This window comes from Eublepharis macularius, chromosome 2 (genome assembly GCF_028583425.1).
Source record: "Eublepharis macularius isolate TG4126 chromosome 2, MPM_Emac_v1.0, whole genome shotgun sequence".
In the NCBI taxonomy this organism is placed as follows: domain Eukaryota; kingdom Metazoa; phylum Chordata; class Lepidosauria; order Squamata; family Eublepharidae; genus Eublepharis; species Eublepharis macularius.
This window is the reverse complement of record NC_072791.1, coordinates 174624855-174643124: the sequence shown is the minus strand read 5'-3', so window position 1 is coordinate 174643124 and position 18270 is coordinate 174624855. Positions and strand designations below refer to the sequence as shown.

The following is an 18270-nucleotide window of genomic DNA, read 5'->3' as shown; positions in this document are numbered from 1 at the left end:
TGGCCTAGAGAGCAATGAACCCAACACTACTAGAGGAAGCGTAGGCATCTCACAGGAAGAAGTCAGACCCTTCCTAGGACAAATCCTCTAAACCTGTCAAATAGAATAAATATATAACACAGGTAATGTTTATTTCTTGGGTACTTGGATCATACAGTTCTATACACATTTAATAATTTGAGTAATTCTTAATTTCTCTGGTTGTGTGTGAACAACTCAGAGAAGGTAAGCATACTAACCAGTGATCAGTCAAATTTCTTTTAAGAGATGTTAAAAGCAAACATACCATGGTGGTTAGACAGCCAGTGTGTGTAGTGGTTATAGTACTGATTAGGATCTGGGAGGCCCAGGTTGAAATCTCTCTCTACCATGGAAGCTCACAGGGTGACCTTGGGCCAGTCACACCTCTCTCAGGCTAACCTACCTCACAGGGTTATTGTGAGGATAAAATGGAAGAGAGGAGAATAAGAATGAAATAAACAATGAGATCAGTTCCTTTCCCAGATTATTATACAAATGCCACAAAGTTAGTTTAAATATAACTTACATTGTAAAATCAACATTAAGATTGTAATAGGAAGCCTTCCACAATCCAGAAATATGTACCTTAAAGTGGCAGGCACTTATTTTCCTATTCAAACCATATTTCATTTGAAGTAACAGTTCAAACTATGGCCGAATCCACACGTCTCAAGTTTTCTGCTTTTTTCCCGCCCATTTTTCACTTCTCAGAGGGCTGTTCACATACTCTCACCTCAATCCCGCCATTCTCTCGTCTTTCGCGTTGTGCCTCAGACGAATTTGTCATGTGTTCAAAAGCTTCTTTTACGCGGTTCTCACCGTGGATGTGGACAAATAGAAGCGTTTCAGAAGGAGACCGCCCCCTTCAAACCACCCCACTTCCGTGTTTGCAGCCTTTCCGGAACACCATCCCTCTTTGCCATGCAATTATCAAACTTTTCCACTCTCTCTGCAGCATGCCTGCCTGCCTGCCCTTTCCTTTTTTTTTTTTAAACGGGACTTTCCCAGCATTGTTGCACAATCCCGGCCATAAATCTTAATCGGGGTGCTCCAAAATCCCCGCGGAGACATCAAGGGGTAGCATCATTTCCATTTCCGTGTCATTTTTAGGATGCCGAACAGTCGGAAATATCAGTGGCTGTTAAAATTAATTTTTTTTAACTGTTGAAATTACCTTTATAGCGGAAATCCGTCATTCTAACATTACATTCAAGCATCAAATATTTAGTCTGCCCATTTGGAGAGTTTGGATCACCCCCACCTTAAATATCAGTTGAAATTAGCCTGCCAGAATAATGGTCCAATGGATTTCAAAGAAGGCATAGAATAACATTAACCAATCACAGGCATCATAGGGGTGTGGCCTCGCCATAGCAATTTAGCAAAAAAACGCTATAGCGGAAATCTGATGAAAAAAATGGGGAAAAAATTAACTTGATGTCATCATCGGCAATGTCAGATCTAAACCCGCCCCGTATTGTGTAATTCTACCAGGGATGTGGACGAAATATAGCGTGAGGCAGCGGCAGTAAGAGAAGGGATGTGAACACAGACTGGGACATTGCGGGATAGAATCCAGCGCGATTAATGCACATGAAAAGCAGAAGGTAGGGGTGTGGATTCGGCCTATGATGAAATGACACCTCATCCCTAGCTACAAATTTGGAAAGTAAATGTTTAATGTGTATTTTGTTAACACTCAACCATCTAAAACTATCTTCATGAGCAGACAAAAGGTTGCAAATCAAGTCTGTACAGCTAGTCTTCAGTCACTGGGTATGGAGAATTGCTTTCCACATGTTAAGGCCAGGTAGCCAATAGAAGAAATAAGTTTAATTTGTGGCTTCAGGAATAAGGCAAGCTAAGAGCCATCGATACAAGTATAGTTTTATTCCCTTTTATGAATAATCTGCACCCACATAAAAAATCTAACAGGGCCAAAGCACACCAAGACACAGAGAGAAAGCTGGGAGAATTATTCTCGATCCTGCTTCAGTCTGAATTATTCAACAGGCCAGATTCCCAAGGCTTTTTGTAGATCTAGGATGATTTGGAATAAAGGGCCAGGAAAGCCAGGGCTTCTTAATGTGAAGAAGAGTGTTGTAAAAAACAAAGACTTCAGATTCTAGAATACTAAACTATCCTTTGAAGCTTGTGGTAGAGGCAATGGTAGAACAGTTAGTATTTGAGGGTGAACTCATTAGGATCTAGCCGCTTGTGATCTGGGCCTCCTCATTAAATTCTATAATAAACCCCATGAGAGAAGAGTGGTTCCTACACGGCATGTTCTAACACTTAGGTGTGCACCTAAGGCTTTAGATTTGCATGTAATGTGTGAATGCAAACAACATGAGTTTGCAAAGACCTGTATTGTACATGCATGCCAAAAGCAGGGTGGGCTGCAGGTCTGTATAATCAGCAAAGAATCCTTAGCCCAAGTTTGTGGCCTTCTCACTGATTTCAAGAGGTTTAATTACTAGAAAGGAGCTGATGATCCAGGTTGATGCATTATTTTCACTATGTATATTTCTCTACTGACTTTTTCGGATGCCTCTCTAATCCTGTCTCATGCTCTGCTGTATATTATATCAACTTCATACTGATGTAGGCTGCAAAGCAACAAAAATATGGCCAACTACTTACCACTAGCAAATAAATATTTCTTCTAATACGATACTCACAGTACAATAACTTCAGCATGTGTGTCCTGAAAGTAAAATTCACAGCAATGCTAGATTTAATGAATCTTGATGAGACAGCCTGGATAGAGTTTGAGACACACAGAGATATTAGCTTCTTGAATGTGGCCCTCTGTCAGTTAACTATGAAGGGGGGGGGGCACCAATACAAAGTCAAACTGCAACTGGTGTGACTATAAATCTCGCTGCACACACTGGCCACCTGTTTTATAGCCTTATTACAGTGGGAACATCCTGAGAGAGGTTGCTTTGCAGGTTGGTCACATTCTCAATTCTTTAAATTTAGGGCACTTGATATTAATTTGAAAGTTATGAAATATGTGTAAAATAGTTTAGTCTGTATGTGGGCCTGTTATGTGAGAAAGCCTCAACCATTTCATTTCTATATCGGTCAGAACATTATATAGCTCCTGGAAAATATTTTTTATATGCTAAATTTGAACTGAACTATGTCTTCAGTTTTTTAAATTATCTGTAATTATATATTTATTAAAAAATGAAATCTGCTTAGGGATCTTTGCTTTGTGTGGAATACAATTTTAAAAATTTCCCACTGCACTATCATTTTTCTTTTCTGCTTTGTCTTTGTCAGTTAAACCATGTTGAATAACAACACAACCTCCCTATTTTGAAGGGTTCTTTAAAAACATGTTTTTTAACAAACAGAATAAGTTTTAAGATGAGCATACATCTTGCTGTTCATTGATGAACCAAGAAAAGCCTTATGAGGTGTACTGTGCAATCCTAAACCCATTGGTCTCAATAGACTTAGAAGGGCATAGTTCTGTTCAGGATAGCCCTGGTAGTAACTTACAAATCTCTTTCACCAAAAGACACAGAAAATGGTCTTGAGGCACCTTAAATACTAACAGGTTTATTGCAGGTCAAGTTTTTATGAACTTCATCAGACACGTTAAGTATTAGTTGATGTGAGAGCTGGGGGATGTACACAAAGAGCTAGAAGACCATAAAATGCAACAGATACAAGTTCAAATATGTGCTACACAAGCACAATGCCCTTTAATCACAATAGCACAAACCAGTCATTATTTTATATTCTAGTTTTACAGGTTGCTGTGGACTCTTTTCTTACAAGCAGTCCACATTTTCACCTTTGCCAAAATAGAGGAATAGCATGCATTATGATCTATAGAGTCACAGGAGTTGAAACAAACAAACAAACAAAACCCAAACACAAATCACAGCTTTTTAATGGCTCTTGATTCACTCACTCAAAAAATTGCTCAGGAATTGAGAGCAATATAAAATTAATTTACAATGACACCTAACAAAATATTCTTTGCTGAGCATGTTGCTTTTTCCTGAATGCCGGGATTATATTCTCTGATGCTGGAGATCCTTCTGGAAACCATGAAAAAAATAGCTTCTTCTGCCACATCTGAATTTGACATTGTCTACTTGACAGCTTCTGGCTTAAACATTATTACTATGAGACAGGATGAAGAATGAGGACAACTTCCAATTGGCTAAATAGTTCTAGCCATTTAGTGTCACTGTAGGGTAACAGTGGCTTTTCTTATCAATAACAATCATAGTTTGTATTTATGGATAGTGCCAAACCTGAGCAGTTAAAAGAAATCAGCCTATAGCAGGTGCACGGAGCTGTCAGACCTTGAAATTTGTTTTGAAACCAGCCACCTGTTAGTGTAATTGTGTAGCTGTTTTTCCTGGCTTATGGGATTTTGTTTCAGCTGTTGTTCTCATGCTAACGTTTATTTCCTCTAGGAATCACTCAGTCCACTTGCTACAAGCTACACATTTCTTGTGACAGTCATCCTGCTTTCTGATTCATTCAGATTCAGACAAAAAGAATTCTCAAGGCTTTCTTAATTAAGAATAGACACTCCCCCTTCCAGGATAGAATAAGTGCGCAATGATATCTTAAGTGCTACTTCTTGTCTCTATACTTCATTATGACTACCGTTCTAATATTCATTCCATAATAAAGGTAATGTTTGCTTATGGACATGACACAGCTTCTGTCCAGAGGCAGGGGCTGTTCAAGACATTTTGATATCCCAAGTGGCTGCAGGACATGACGTGCTTCAGGATGCCTTTGAAAGTTACAAAGATTCTGTGATGCAGTGCTCACATCACGCATGGCAGTTGTCAGTTAAGCAATCTTTTGGGATGCTTCTGCAACCCCTGCCCAGAAGTGTACAACATGGCATATTTATAGATGTATGATATTTCTGCTCCATTTTTCAGCCCAACATATACAAAAAGCAGCTTGCAATGAAAATATTTTAACATTGGTAAAATCAACAGGGTTGTCATCAAAACAGATTGCACAATGGCATCAACATTACCGACGACTGCAAATTAGTAAAACTGACAGCTGGGGAGCTACTAGAAAAAAACAACAACACAAGCAGTTAAACAATACCATATACGGCCATATCACACAGATCAGAGTACTCAGGTGGGGTCTGGGTCCCCACTCTGTGCCAGACATAACAAGGTCACACACAAGTTGTGGGTTCTCCTTGCATCCTGCATGTGTGGTAGCCAATTAGGATCAGGACCTCAGTGCATATGGAGAAGGAGTTCAGCTCAAAACTCTTCTGGGGAGCCCTATCAGGCCTGCTGGGGAAATCCACGTGTATTCCTGGGAACACACAGGTTTTTCCAGTCTGTACACTCTGTAATGTGTGAAAGGGTGGCTGCTTGTCTTAGCCAAAGACGGAGCAGATTGGGCCTCTCTAGGGAAAGAACTCCATGGTCTTGATGCCACCACTGAGGGTTCCCCTTTCTGTATAGCTACCCACCACACCTTCAGTGCTGAGGGAACATAGAGTAGGGCCTCTGTTGATGACTTCAGTGGACAGAAAAATATATAGAGAAAGTGAGGTTGCCTCATCCCAGATCAATGAGGGCTTTAGGCTGTTTCCACACGGCTCCCCGCTGCTTGTAACAACCCGGAAGATTGCGAAAAAAACGCGGAAGATCGCGAAAAAAACGCGAGATTTGCACGATGTCATGTGATGTCGTGCAAATCTCGCGCGAGAAAACGCGATCTTCCGTGTTTTTTTCACGATCTTCCGGGTTGTTGCGAACAGTGGAGAGCCGTGTGGAAATGGCCTCAAAGATCAAAATGCTTTGAACTGGGCTTGCAACCCAACTAGAAAGGAGTTGGTTTTAAACCGATGTGGATCATCCTGGCTCTCTCCTGCCAGCAACCAGAGAAGATTCATGGAAGACTGAAGAAACTAGTATTGAGGAGGGGTGTGAAGGAGAGGGGAGCAGCTTAATGAAGTGGAAAAGTGATACAGACATGGGGAGCTCCATGATGGGAAAGCATGAAGATGAAAAGAGGGGTCGGAAGTAGATGAGCTTTATGAGAATCTGAAAGTTGATGTTTGCTGACTCAAGAAACAAAGAACAGAGAATTAAGGAATGCGCTGATGCAGTCATGGTAACAAGAAAAAATTGCCTGGAGCTAGGAATTGGTGCAATCTGTACACGACTCTCCCATCAATTCTATTTTGCATCAAGTATCCCAATCCTTCTGTTGTTTTTTTTTCCTCTTCTAATTGAAAGAACTGCTGTATGTTTGACATAACTTTGGATGTAAACTAAATACTACCCTGGAAGAATCAGATAGGGATTAGGTGGTAAGAAAAGAAGGCCTCTGAAGGACCCTGCTGAGATTTTATAGCACTATGCTGCTTTCATCGGTCTGCTTTCTTTAAAGCCATCATAAAGGGAGCCATGTCAGAATGTCCACGGATGATTCATCAGATCTAATAAAACCCCAGAGAAATATTGCAAGTGAAATCAAATAAGGCCCATTAAATAGTCTTGGAGGTTATGATGGACTGGTGAAATTATTAGGAGAAAATGTTTCCAACATTTTATGAACAGGAAGCATCTCTCTATTTGGAAGCAATAAGGGAACCACATTTCCTAAAACATTTGAACTTTTATATATCTGGATCATGAGACTGATCAATCTTTTTTTTCCCCTCAAGCTTCCTTGGTCTGAAAGGGCTCCACCCATGATTACTTTTCTCCCCCTCCTTCAGATTTCTAAAAGGACCTTGGGGTTCATAGGAGTGCTGATGAGACTAGCTCTCTCCAATTTAAATGCTCTGCTGCTCAACACCGCTTAACAAGGACTGGGGCTTCCTTCTTATCAGAATGGCCCTTCAGAACTTGATCTTAAAACTCAGCTGTTATCAGCCTCTTAATTGAAAAAGGATGCCTCTTTGTGTGAAGTCCTTTTGGGAAAAAAATACTCTGCTTCTTATCATAAGCATGTACTTCCTCAAAGTTCCTGTTTTAGAAGTTTTATTAATTGAAAATGTTGTTTGTCAGAGGAAAAGCCTTCTTACCGAAGCTGTAAAACAAAGAGAATAGCCTTAGCTTTTAATCCTTTGAATAAGGTTTTGTTTCCCCATTGACTAAAAACTTCCTAAAGGAAACAAATAAATGAAAATCCAGGGTGGATTTGAATTTCCCTACAAGTTCTACAAGGATTTGGAAAACTTTGTTAATCTTCTGCAGGAGTTTTATACAAATACACTAGTAAATTACATACTTGCCAATAGCTCAGAGTGAAATGGTATTTTAAAATCTCAAAAGTCAGGTGTCTTTTTTCTGTATTATTATTTGGGAGAACGTTGAGGTTGCTTGAAGCTATGAGCTAACAACAGTGTGAATCTGAGGCTTCCTTCATGCACGTGCAGATTGGCCAGCACCAAATACACATCTGCCATACCTCTGCTGGTTAGAGGAAGGGATTGCGAGTTTGAAAACTGCATTTGATTAACGTACATACATACATGCCATCACGCTGCAACTGACTTACGGTGACCCCAGCAAAGAGTTTTCAGGGCAAGTGAGAACCAGAGGTGGTTTGTTGATGCCTTCCTCTACAGCGTCTTCCTTGGTGGTCCCCCATCCAAGTACCAACCCTGGGTAGTTTCCAAGATTTGAGGACCAAAAAAAATGCCAGTGCTTATGATGTTCATCATCTTGGGGGCCCAAGCTTGTCCACCAAAAGAGGTTCTGGTACTGCGGAAAGAGGTGCCCCTATAGCGTGTACTGGCACACTACTGCTACCAATAAAGCCCTGCTGATGAGACTGGGCTATACTATGCCATCTTACCTCCTGCGTCTGATTAAAGAGGGTCATATATCTTTACCAGGAGTCTTGTGACATTTTAAAGATTAGCAAGTTTTTATTCTAGTTTAGGTTTTCCAGGACTATGTATCTGATGAAGAGAGCCCTAGTTCACATATACCTTTTCTGGATTATATGTACTCCCTCCTCTCCCAAATCTGCTCAAGTTAGCTAGAATAAAAATTTGTTAGACTTTAAGGTGCCTGAAGACTCCTGTTTGTTTTTGCTACAGCACAGTAGGATTGCTGCCGTAGGAATTATTGCCAAACTACTTGAAATGATAACCCACTATGCTGGTAAAAATATAAACCAACTACTAGTCTTATATCTGATTGCTGACCTTTACCAGAATCCCAAAATCTAATACCTGAAGTATGCCACTTCAACCTCCATAATTCTAACACCAGCCAAGTATGCACCTTTCCTATGAGGAAAGGCTGAAGAGTCTGGGACTTTTCAGTCTAGAAAAGATGACTGGGGAGAGTGTGAGAGGTTTATAAAATTATGCATTGGGTAGAGAGGATGGAATTAGGATGCAGGGATATCCAATGAAGCTAATGGGCAGTAGATTCAGGACAGACGAAAGGAAATACTTCTTTACACAATGACTGATTAAGATGTGGGATTCGCAGCTAGAGGATGTCATGATGGCTACAGGCATAGCTTTAAAAATGGATTACAGAGTCATGGAGGCTAGGTCCATCAGTGGCTACTAAGAAACCTCCACATTTTGCTCCATACCACTCCACTGCTTGGTTGCATATGGTTTGGAAGCAAATGTGAAATCAACCTTCTGGATCTTGAAAGCAGACCCTTGTGATCATTGATGCAATTGCTTTCTGAGGTTCTTCCATGTGTCATGCAACGGTGCTGATGCTGTGGGCTTCTTCACTTATATGGTGTCCATTATTTTAAAGGTACAAGTAACATGCAGTTTTCTGGTTCTTCCTGTACCAGTTTGGTGTAGTGGTTAAGAGCATGGCACTCTAATCTGGAGAACCAGGTTTGATTCCCCACTGCTCCACTTGAAGCCAGCTGGGTGACCTTGGGTCAGTCACAGCTTCTAGGAGCTCTCTCAGTCCCATGCACCTCACAGGGTGTTTGTTGTGGGGATAATAACATACTTTGTAAACCGCTCTGAGTGGATGTTAAGTTGTCCTGAAGGGTGGTATAAATCGAATGTTGTTATTGTTATAATACCAGAGCCAGCAGCACCTGAAAGTGCAGCCACAGCCTTTGATATGTATAATTTCTCCCAAGGTTAAGTGGCACATTGACTTACATTAAGCATTATGCTTGAACTCTGTACAATTTCCCCAGGGGCGGGGGGGGGGGGGACTGATTCAGCTCTCACATACTGCTTGTTTTGCATTGTAATAATACATTTGAATTTTGCACGTGCATCCAAAAGTAAGAGAAATCAAAAGGGATGTCATAGTTTGTGTAAACATCCTGACTGCATGACTGCCTTGTATATCAAAATATCTCAAACATTCTTTAAACTGTACTTTGTCTACAGTTTTGGAGAGAAGTATTGGGGATATAGTATTGGAGATTAGATGTGTACAATATATCATAGCTGAAGAAATTATTGTTCCACTACTTTTTATGGTCTCCGTGTTTTATATCCCCCTTTACTCCCCTTCCATTTGACCTCCTTCATATACCCTTGTGAGGAGGCCCAAGGCCCCCCAGCAAGCTTCCTAGCACAAATAAGATTGGAACATGGAGTCCTCAGTCCAACAAACTGCTACATCACACTGACTCTTAATGTTCTTAGGAGTAGGGTGTGGGTCTTTTTGAAAGGAGCCAAATGATTACAGCTTCTGTATAGTATTATGCTAACGCAGAGTAGTTGTTAGAGTATTGTACTGGAACCTGAAAAAGCCTAGTTTAAGTCCCAACTGAGCCATAAATCTCTGCTGTGACCTTGGGCCAGTCACACCCCCTCAGCCTAAGCTACACAGGGTAGTTGCGAGGACAAAATGGGAGGGGGAAACCATGGTCACTAAACTATGGCATATAGTTATATTTGGTGGACTGACAGAATGGACAGTGCATGGAGGTGACTATGAAGTAAAAGGGGATCCTTTATTCTAGATTAAACAGCAGTTTTACTTAAGCAGAAATAGAGTTTATTCATACGTACATATGCTGAATGGTTTCAGAGTAGTTCATAAGCATATTGTCATGACCCCCTCTGACTAGTCCAGTGACTCTGATGGCTCAGAGGAAGAGCCTGCAAAACCAAGGCTAGAAAAGCAGCAGAATCAGGGAGGGCCTGACACTGCAGACACCTGCTGATCATTCTCTAGCAGTGCCAGAGGCCATCCTGACAGAGCCTGCAAGGAAGACCTTACTGCCAGCTAGGGTTCGTATTACCCTGCTGAGGATGGGGAATCCCCCACTCCTAGCCTCTTCCCCTGCCACCTCTCACCTGTCCAGCAGGGGGGAAAGGCACGGGAATGGGAACAGGAATGATGTCATTCCCAGCAAGACATGGAAGTGTTCTGGAGCATGCACATGCTGCCTGAGTGCACAAGGTAAGTATTCCCATTGTGCACCCTCTGTAGTCCCCACTTTGAGCCCCAGGGGACCTGGTGTCCCTACCATCAGCCTCCGAGGTAAACACTAGACCTCTGCCAGCCAGGACATGAACGCAGGCCTGTAGCCCTTCAAAAGTCACTTTCACTCCACAAGAGTGGTGTTGGTGGAAGGCCTGGGCTGACAGAAGACTAATTGTCAGACTGGCAGTGCGCATTCCCAGTCTGGACCCAGAAGAGAGCTCTGGGAACAGTACTTCTTGGTAGGATCCTGACCAAAACACAGCCTCTGCCAGTGAATGCAGCTGAGCCTGATCATTTCCCAGCCTATTTAGGTTGAGGCTTAAGAAGGCTGCATTGCTGGATTAACCAGTCCACTAGGCGCAAGCCTTGTGCTCCAGCTTCAAGCTCCCATCTGCATTCTCCTATCTAGCCAGCCAAGTCTGGGGCCTTACTTCAGAGGAGTCTACGCCCGACTGCCTGTGGAGCACAAGACATTTATTGGTTTTAAAGCAGTTCATAAGCGTAACAGTTTCAGGATAGATGTAGATCTTGAAATGGTCCTAGAAGGAATCAGCCACAAAGACTTATTTTCTCCCAGTTACCACTTAGGCTAATAATATCCACAAAGAAAAAAAAACACAGATGTGTCTCAGATTATGGCACTTCACTTCTCCTCCCTCTTTCCCCAGAGCAGCTCTGGTCAACACTAGAACAATACACTGAACTCCTTCCCTCAGAACAACTCTAGCAAACTGCAGTTCACCCCTCCCCCCCGTACAGCTACCATCCAATCATAAGATAATTTAAAAACAAGAACACTAAAGAGTCGTGCACATGAGAGATATAATTTCAAAATACACTTACAATATAGCAATGCCCTCATTTTTGCAGAATTTGTTAAACATTTGCTTAAAGTATACCCACTGAGACTATAACTTGTAAATTCATTCATTTGGCTTTATTTATTTATTTTTTTACATTGTCATCTTTTTTTCTTGGGCGGTTGACTAGTTTTGACTTAAATTCCAAACTGCTGAAATGTCTTCAGTTTGGCCTTGTGGTTTACAGTGGCCAGAGGCATAAATTATTTAGTACTCACGCATGGCCTGTCATGTCTTGTTATCTAAGTGCAATACAGCTTTCATCCATGTATACCCAAGGGGGCCATCCAATTGACAGCTGGTGATGTCATCCCCATTTGGTAATCCCTTCTGAACAGGAGCAGCAGCGGGGTGGGAGGAAACAGTCAAGCTTTCTTAGCAGAGTTCACAGTGGTCTTTCTCCTAGTTTAACCCTAAGCAACAGATTTATTTGGAATCATCACTGTAGGATCACTGCAGGTAGCAACCCTATTAATTGGTTTTTGATTTTAAAAAATATAGCTCAGAAGGTGGCAACTGTTTTCTCTCAACAGAAGGCACAGCAGATGAACTATGTCGACTCCGTCCATTTGTCCTCCAGATTGAGTTTATCAGACCAAAGTAATTTGCCAGCGAGACTGGAAATTTTACTGACACCTTTAAATAGATTTCAGAATTGAATGTTTGGTCAAAATGAAAACAAAAATGTATCTAGTAATGGAGAATTGATATTAATTAGTAGGGTTGTTTGGGGGGGGGTGCTTTTGTACCTTGTTTTGGTTTTTAGTGTATTGCTGCAAATTTTTACCGTAGTTCATGCCAAAATGCATGTTTATTGAGGAAAGAAGACAAATATTAAAAACATGGAACAAGCTATACGTATATGTAACAATCTATGGAAAGAGGCCTGTTCTAAGAAATTGTGATGCTCTAGAGAAAAAACTATCACTCCTTTTTAAATATAGAACATTTGGGAACCAATGATAAGTCTTTTGTTCGATAAAAAGGAATGGTTAAAGTGATAAATGCTGGGGAAAATTCAATGCACTATATACACTGTGGAAAAATACTTCTTCTGTCCGTATGAGTTCTATGCATAAAACAGCATTTAAAAACTAAGAGGTCAATCCACTTGAAAACAAGCCCCGTAAGGTTTAACAGAGCTCTGTTTTTTTTTAAAAAAATTAACCCTTACAGTACTACCATGATTGCCAAAAGCACATGAGAACAAAGGCAAATGTGGGATGGCTGGTCACAGGCTGCAGAGAGGGAGGAAAGGGATAAAGGAAAACAGGGATCCTGCAGAACTACACACACTCACACGATACCTCCCTCAAATTGTGGACAGTTTTGAAGTTGTAGGGCCTGAGTTTTTACATATTCATTGATGGTTGGAAAAAATCTGCTAACAGCAAAACAGAGGGAAAAATCTGAAGAAGATGACAATTATTTAGCATTCTTTCATTTTCCACTTCAAGCCTCCTGAGAAAGAGATTACCAGACAGGTATTTACAGTGCAATCCTAAACAGAGTCACACCCTTCTAAGTAAACTGTAGCCCATGGGCTCAGAAGGGTGTGACTCTGTTTAGGACTGCACTGTTAATTTATGCTGCTGTGTTGGCTGTGATGGTGCTAGAAGAGTCCTATGCTCCAGTAACTAAAGCAGTTATACTATCCCAGACAAACTCCTACTCAAAGCCATGTTAAGTAGTTAAACAGCTATTCAGAGCAGCAGCCTCTGAGAGAAGAAGGGGCTTATCTAGAAGCCTTAAGGTTGAGGCGGCTGTCCTCTCTATTCGCCAAAGGACTGTTGCACAGCAGAGCTGCTCTATCCAGTTTCCCAAGAGGACCCAGGTCTGCTTGAGCTTGCATCTGCACCAGATTCTAAGGGCCATCGTCGCTCTGCAATGCAAAACAGTTAAATCCAAAAAAGATTAAAGAATTATAGAAAAGATAAGAGACTACCGATAACTGCAAAATAATACATGCTAAAAATAATTTCAGCTGTATTTACAAACTGCTTGGATTCAAAACGGCTGGAAGTATAACTCAAGAAAGAGATCAGTGAGTTTTGCCATTCAGTCCACTGCAGGCAACCAAGTATCAGTTAGAATTCTAGGGACAACAATAACAACGACAACAATGACAATACAGAATAGTAAACCTTACTAGATAGGAGAAGTTGGAAAGGGCAGAATTTTCCCTTCTATGCAACTCTTAACGTTACTGGAGCCCCTTAAGACCTGCATTTGGTAACCATACTTAATAATGATGATCAGGGCTCATTATGAGGAGGAATGCACGGGAATGCAGTTCCAGCAGTTCTCCCAAGAGGTCACGTATCTGGTGGCCCCACCCACCTGATTTTTGGCCATTTGGGGCCCGTTTTGGCTTGGATCGGGGCCGAAATGGCCCAGATCGGGTTGGTGCCGGGCAGGGGAACCCTCCCCTGCCCGGCACCAACCCAGTCCCGGCCATTTTGGCCCTGTTTCAGCCCCCTTACTGCAGCCCCCTGACTCTCATGGCTATTCCTTTGCTGAGGTCCAGCAACCCCAGGAATGACTTTTCTAGGGTCAAAAGGGACTGCAGAAATGAACGCAGGAAAATGGCCATATCTGTTTGGCCACTTGGGGCCCATTTCGGCCAGGATCAGGGCCAAAACTGCCAGGACTGAGTTGGTGCCTGGTGAGGGACCCCTCCCCGGCACTGACCAGATCTGGGCTGTTTTGGGCCTGATCAAGGCCCAAACTGGCCATTTGGGGCCCATTTTGATCAGATGGTTTCATCCTGAATTGGGGCGAAAACAGCCCTGATCGGGCCACTGCCAGGTGGGGAAACACTCCCCCATCTGGCAGCAGCCAAATCCCAGCCACTTCAGGCCTGATCCTGTCTGTTTTAGGCCGCTTTCAGCCATTTTGGGCCCCTTTCAGCCATTTTGGGCCCAATTCGGGCACAAAATGGCCAGGATCGGGCCCAAAACAGCCAGGATTGGTCCCAAAATGGCCAGGATTGGGCCTCTGATGAGTAGTGGATCACTCTCCCACTCAGCAGTGGCCCAATCCTGACCATTTTGGGCTCCTTTTCAGCCATTTTCATCCCTTTTGCCATTTTGGTCCCAATTTCGGCCCTGAATGGCCAGGATTGGGTCCAAAACAGCTAGGATAGGAGACGTCAGGGGGAGTGGCATGTGCAAATCAAGTGTGCCAATGACACACTTCTGGTGATGGCGAGGGGCGTGGCATATGCTAATGAGCTATGCTAATGAGTTCCTGTAGCTTTTTCTACAAAATGACCCCTGATGATGATAAGGATACTACACTTGATCTTAGCCAAAAGGCCGAGAAGCAAAACATCTCCAATGGAAACTTAGGGACTGGATTGAGGAAGGGGGGTGCCTAGCTGATGAACAAGCTGGGTTTAGGGAGGGGCACTCAACACTAAATCAATGTGTATTCTTAGACCACCTGATCACAAAATACTCCTCCAATTCAACAGCATCATTATATGCAGCTTTCATCGACTTAAAATCAGCGTTTGACTCAATTTCTAGAACCACTCTGTGGGAGAAATTAGAAACTACAACAATAGATAGACGCTTATTTCTGATTCGGGCCCTACACAAAAATAATACGAGTACGATACAGTCCCAAAGGCCACCTGTCAGATTCAATAGAAGTAGGACAGGGAGTCAGACAGGGATGTATACTGGCCCCCCTTCTGTTCAATTTATATATTAATGATATGGTATCCTATTTAAACAAGCCAGACTTCCATCTCCCGAAAGTTGGGAATAGGCATATTCCTGTGCTTCTGTATGCTGATGACGCAGTCATACTCTCCAGGACTCTTATAGGTCTGAGGAGAGCTTTGCGCTCACTTATGCAGTATTGCCAGGATAACACTCTAGAGCTCAACTATGCTAAAACAAAGATAATGGTCTTTGCCCAGAGACCCAGAACTTATTCATGGAACCTAAACTCAGTCCGCATAGAGCAAGTACGATGCTTTAAGTATCTGGATGTGGTCTTCCAAGCAACTGGGTCGTGCAACGCACATATTGCCCATGTTGCCTTGAGTGCTCAAAAGTCTGCCGGAGCAATTCAAAAATTCTTTTGGACCAAGGGAGGCAGATGCCTGACAGCTGCACTCAGGTTATTCTCTGCAAAATCATTAGCCCAATTAACGTATGGAGCTCTGCTTAGTATTAAATCCAACTGTACCCCGATGGAAATAACACAGTCAAAATTTCTGAGAGGTATTTTTCAGGTCCCCCCTTGTACTACAAATGCTGCAGTTCGACTGGACTCAGGCCTGATAACAGTAGAGGCCAGATTATGGATTGCAGCAATTCTTCATTGGTTAAAGTTAACTTTTTTCCCTAAAGGATTTGTAAATTTAATGTTAATTGATCATTGTACACCATCTTGGGCCAGCAAGATAGATAGTAAACTAGTCTCCTATGGCTTATCACAACAATTATTGCTCAGTATGGGTTATAATCAAGCCAAAAAGGCCATTAAGCAGAGAATAATAGAGGTCGAGAGACAACACGACTTAAACAGATTCAAGGTGTTACTATTTGATCCTGACCCCATGGTTAGGCTAACCCCTATGCCTTAGCTTTTCAACCTTGCCAATCACGAACACAGGAGAACCTTTACATTAATGCGCTGGGACGCTCTCCCATCAGCTGTACTGGAAGGCAGATACAAAAGAATGCCACTAGAAGAACGCCTGTGTCCCTGTGGTGATGGGAAAATAGAATCGCTAGAACATGTCATCTTCGACTGCAAAATACATATGCAACTTCGAGAAGCTTATATAAGGCCTATACTTTCTGTCCATCCAGGTAGACAAAGAGCTTTTCTACTTTCAAAAATGCTCTCGGATAGATCCCAGGACATAACACATATGGTTGCTAAGTTTGGTTGGATGGCAATAAAGAACAGGAGTTTGTTTACTACCAACTAAAGACAGTTTTGTCCTATGGTTTTATGGTACCTGGTTTTTATGATATGCTGAAATTTAAATTTTAAGCATTTTTAAATATTTTAAATATTTTAAGGCAATGTAATCTATTATGTTACTGAGGTATCTTTTAATCAGAATTCTCTCGTTTATCTCTGTAACATTGATCATTCCTGTAATTCTTTTGCTGGTCTAGGGCTGTAATAATAAATTTGATTTGATTTGACCCGATGATGATGTTAGTAACAACTGCTTATATACTGCTTTTCTAGAAACATTAGTGCCTCACTCAGAGTGGTAAGCAAAGTCAGTGCTATTATTACCCCCATAATACAGCTGCAGAGCTGGGGCTGAGAGGAATGGCTTACCCAAGGCCACCTGCTGAGTTCATGGTAGTATAGGGTTGCCAGGTCTCCTTACCCTCCCAGTGGGAGGGGGAGACCTGGCACTCACCTTCTGAGTCACTTGCAGGAGTGACATTCTCACACAGGCCCCAAGAGTGCTTCTGCACTTCGCACTGGGCTGATTCTTAAAGAATAAGCCTGTTTGGGGCCCAAATCGGCCTGGCGTGAAGTGTGGGAGCACTCCCAGAGCTTGCATGATGATGTGACTCCTGGGAATGACGTCGTCGTACCGTGCCAGAAGCATGCCCTGGGAGGCCTGTTCCCCCGACCCTGTGCTGGCCAGGTGAGTGGTGGCAGGGGTCAAAGGCTGGAAGCAGAAGATTCCCTGTCCCCACTGGGGGACCAGAAATCCTACAGCAGTAGTGAGATTTAAACCAGCAGAGCGCTGATTCACAACCCAACCACTTAACCACTATACTACAGCAGCTCTCTATAGCACATGCAATAATAAAATAATGCAGGTATATATTTAAAATGCTACATTTGCATTCTGTTGGCTCTATCTCCAAAAAGTACACAGGGTTCGATCCCACTAGTCTGTTGTCTTGGTGCTGGAAGGAAGGCAGTGGGAGGGCTTCTGGTGTCCTGGCCTCACTGACAGTCCTTTAGATGGCACTGGATTTCTAGCCACTGTGTGTGACAGAATGTTGGACTGGATGGGCCACTGGCCTGATCCAACATGGCTTTGCTTATGTTCTTATGTTAGTCCCCTCAGCTAGGTGAATAGCCTGGCACAAGGTGCTATTCTTTGGAGGAAAAATATCTCTACAGAGTAGTAAGATCCAACCTGCAGTGACCAAAAGTTTTTACAAAGGTGCACAGAAATAATATGAGAACAATCCCATTTTCTACATATTAAAAGGCAACCCTTTCCAGCAGAATTATTCAACTAAAACAGTGGTCCTGTGCATAATCCTCATTGACATCAGATATACTTAAGTTCAAGTACATGTGAATAAAATCAGGCTGTGCAGCTCCAACCCTACGAACACTTACTAGGCAGCAAGTCCCACTGATCACGGTAAGACTTACTCTTGAGCAAATATACTTAGACTGCCACAGAATAATTGTGAGAGGGACACTTAATATTCATACTGTGGTCAATTTAATAATCTGTACGCTTATGCTAATTCAGCAGCAGTGAAGAGGTCATTCCTCCACAAGTTGTTGTTGGCAGCATAGCCACATTTGCCAATTCACAGAGAAGGCAAAGAGCAGCAGATGCTAATTATGATCAGGGCTTTTTTTATGGGGGAACGCGGGGGAACGGAGTTCCGGCACCTCTTGAAAATACTCAGCAATAGTGCTTGAAAATAATATGATTTCAAAGAATCCCATGTGTTTCTTCCTCATTTTCTTCTTGAGAGTTCCGCCACCTCTTCACCCAGAAAACCCCCCGATTATGGTAATAAAGAAACTTGTATCAATCAACCTTGTAAGCATCCTTCCCTCACAATTCACATCATCTACCCAGGCTCCAGACCTATGACATTTATCCAGAACTGATCCACTGAACTTATTTCTGCATAGAAGTACTTATAACTGGGTTGCATAGAGTATGCTCACACCTGATTTTAGAGTCCTCTGATCATATCCTCTGATGCTTTCCATCTTCTACTGCAACC

At 42.3% G+C, this 18270-nt stretch overlaps 1 pseudogene; it reads right to left on the bottom strand.

Annotated features, from left to right (window-relative positions):
- Positions 1-14466: 14466 nt before the first annotated feature.
- LOC129325344 (U2 spliceosomal RNA) lies at positions 14467-14622 on the bottom strand (annotated as a pseudogene).
- Between the last annotated feature and the right edge of the window lie 3648 nt (positions 14623-18270).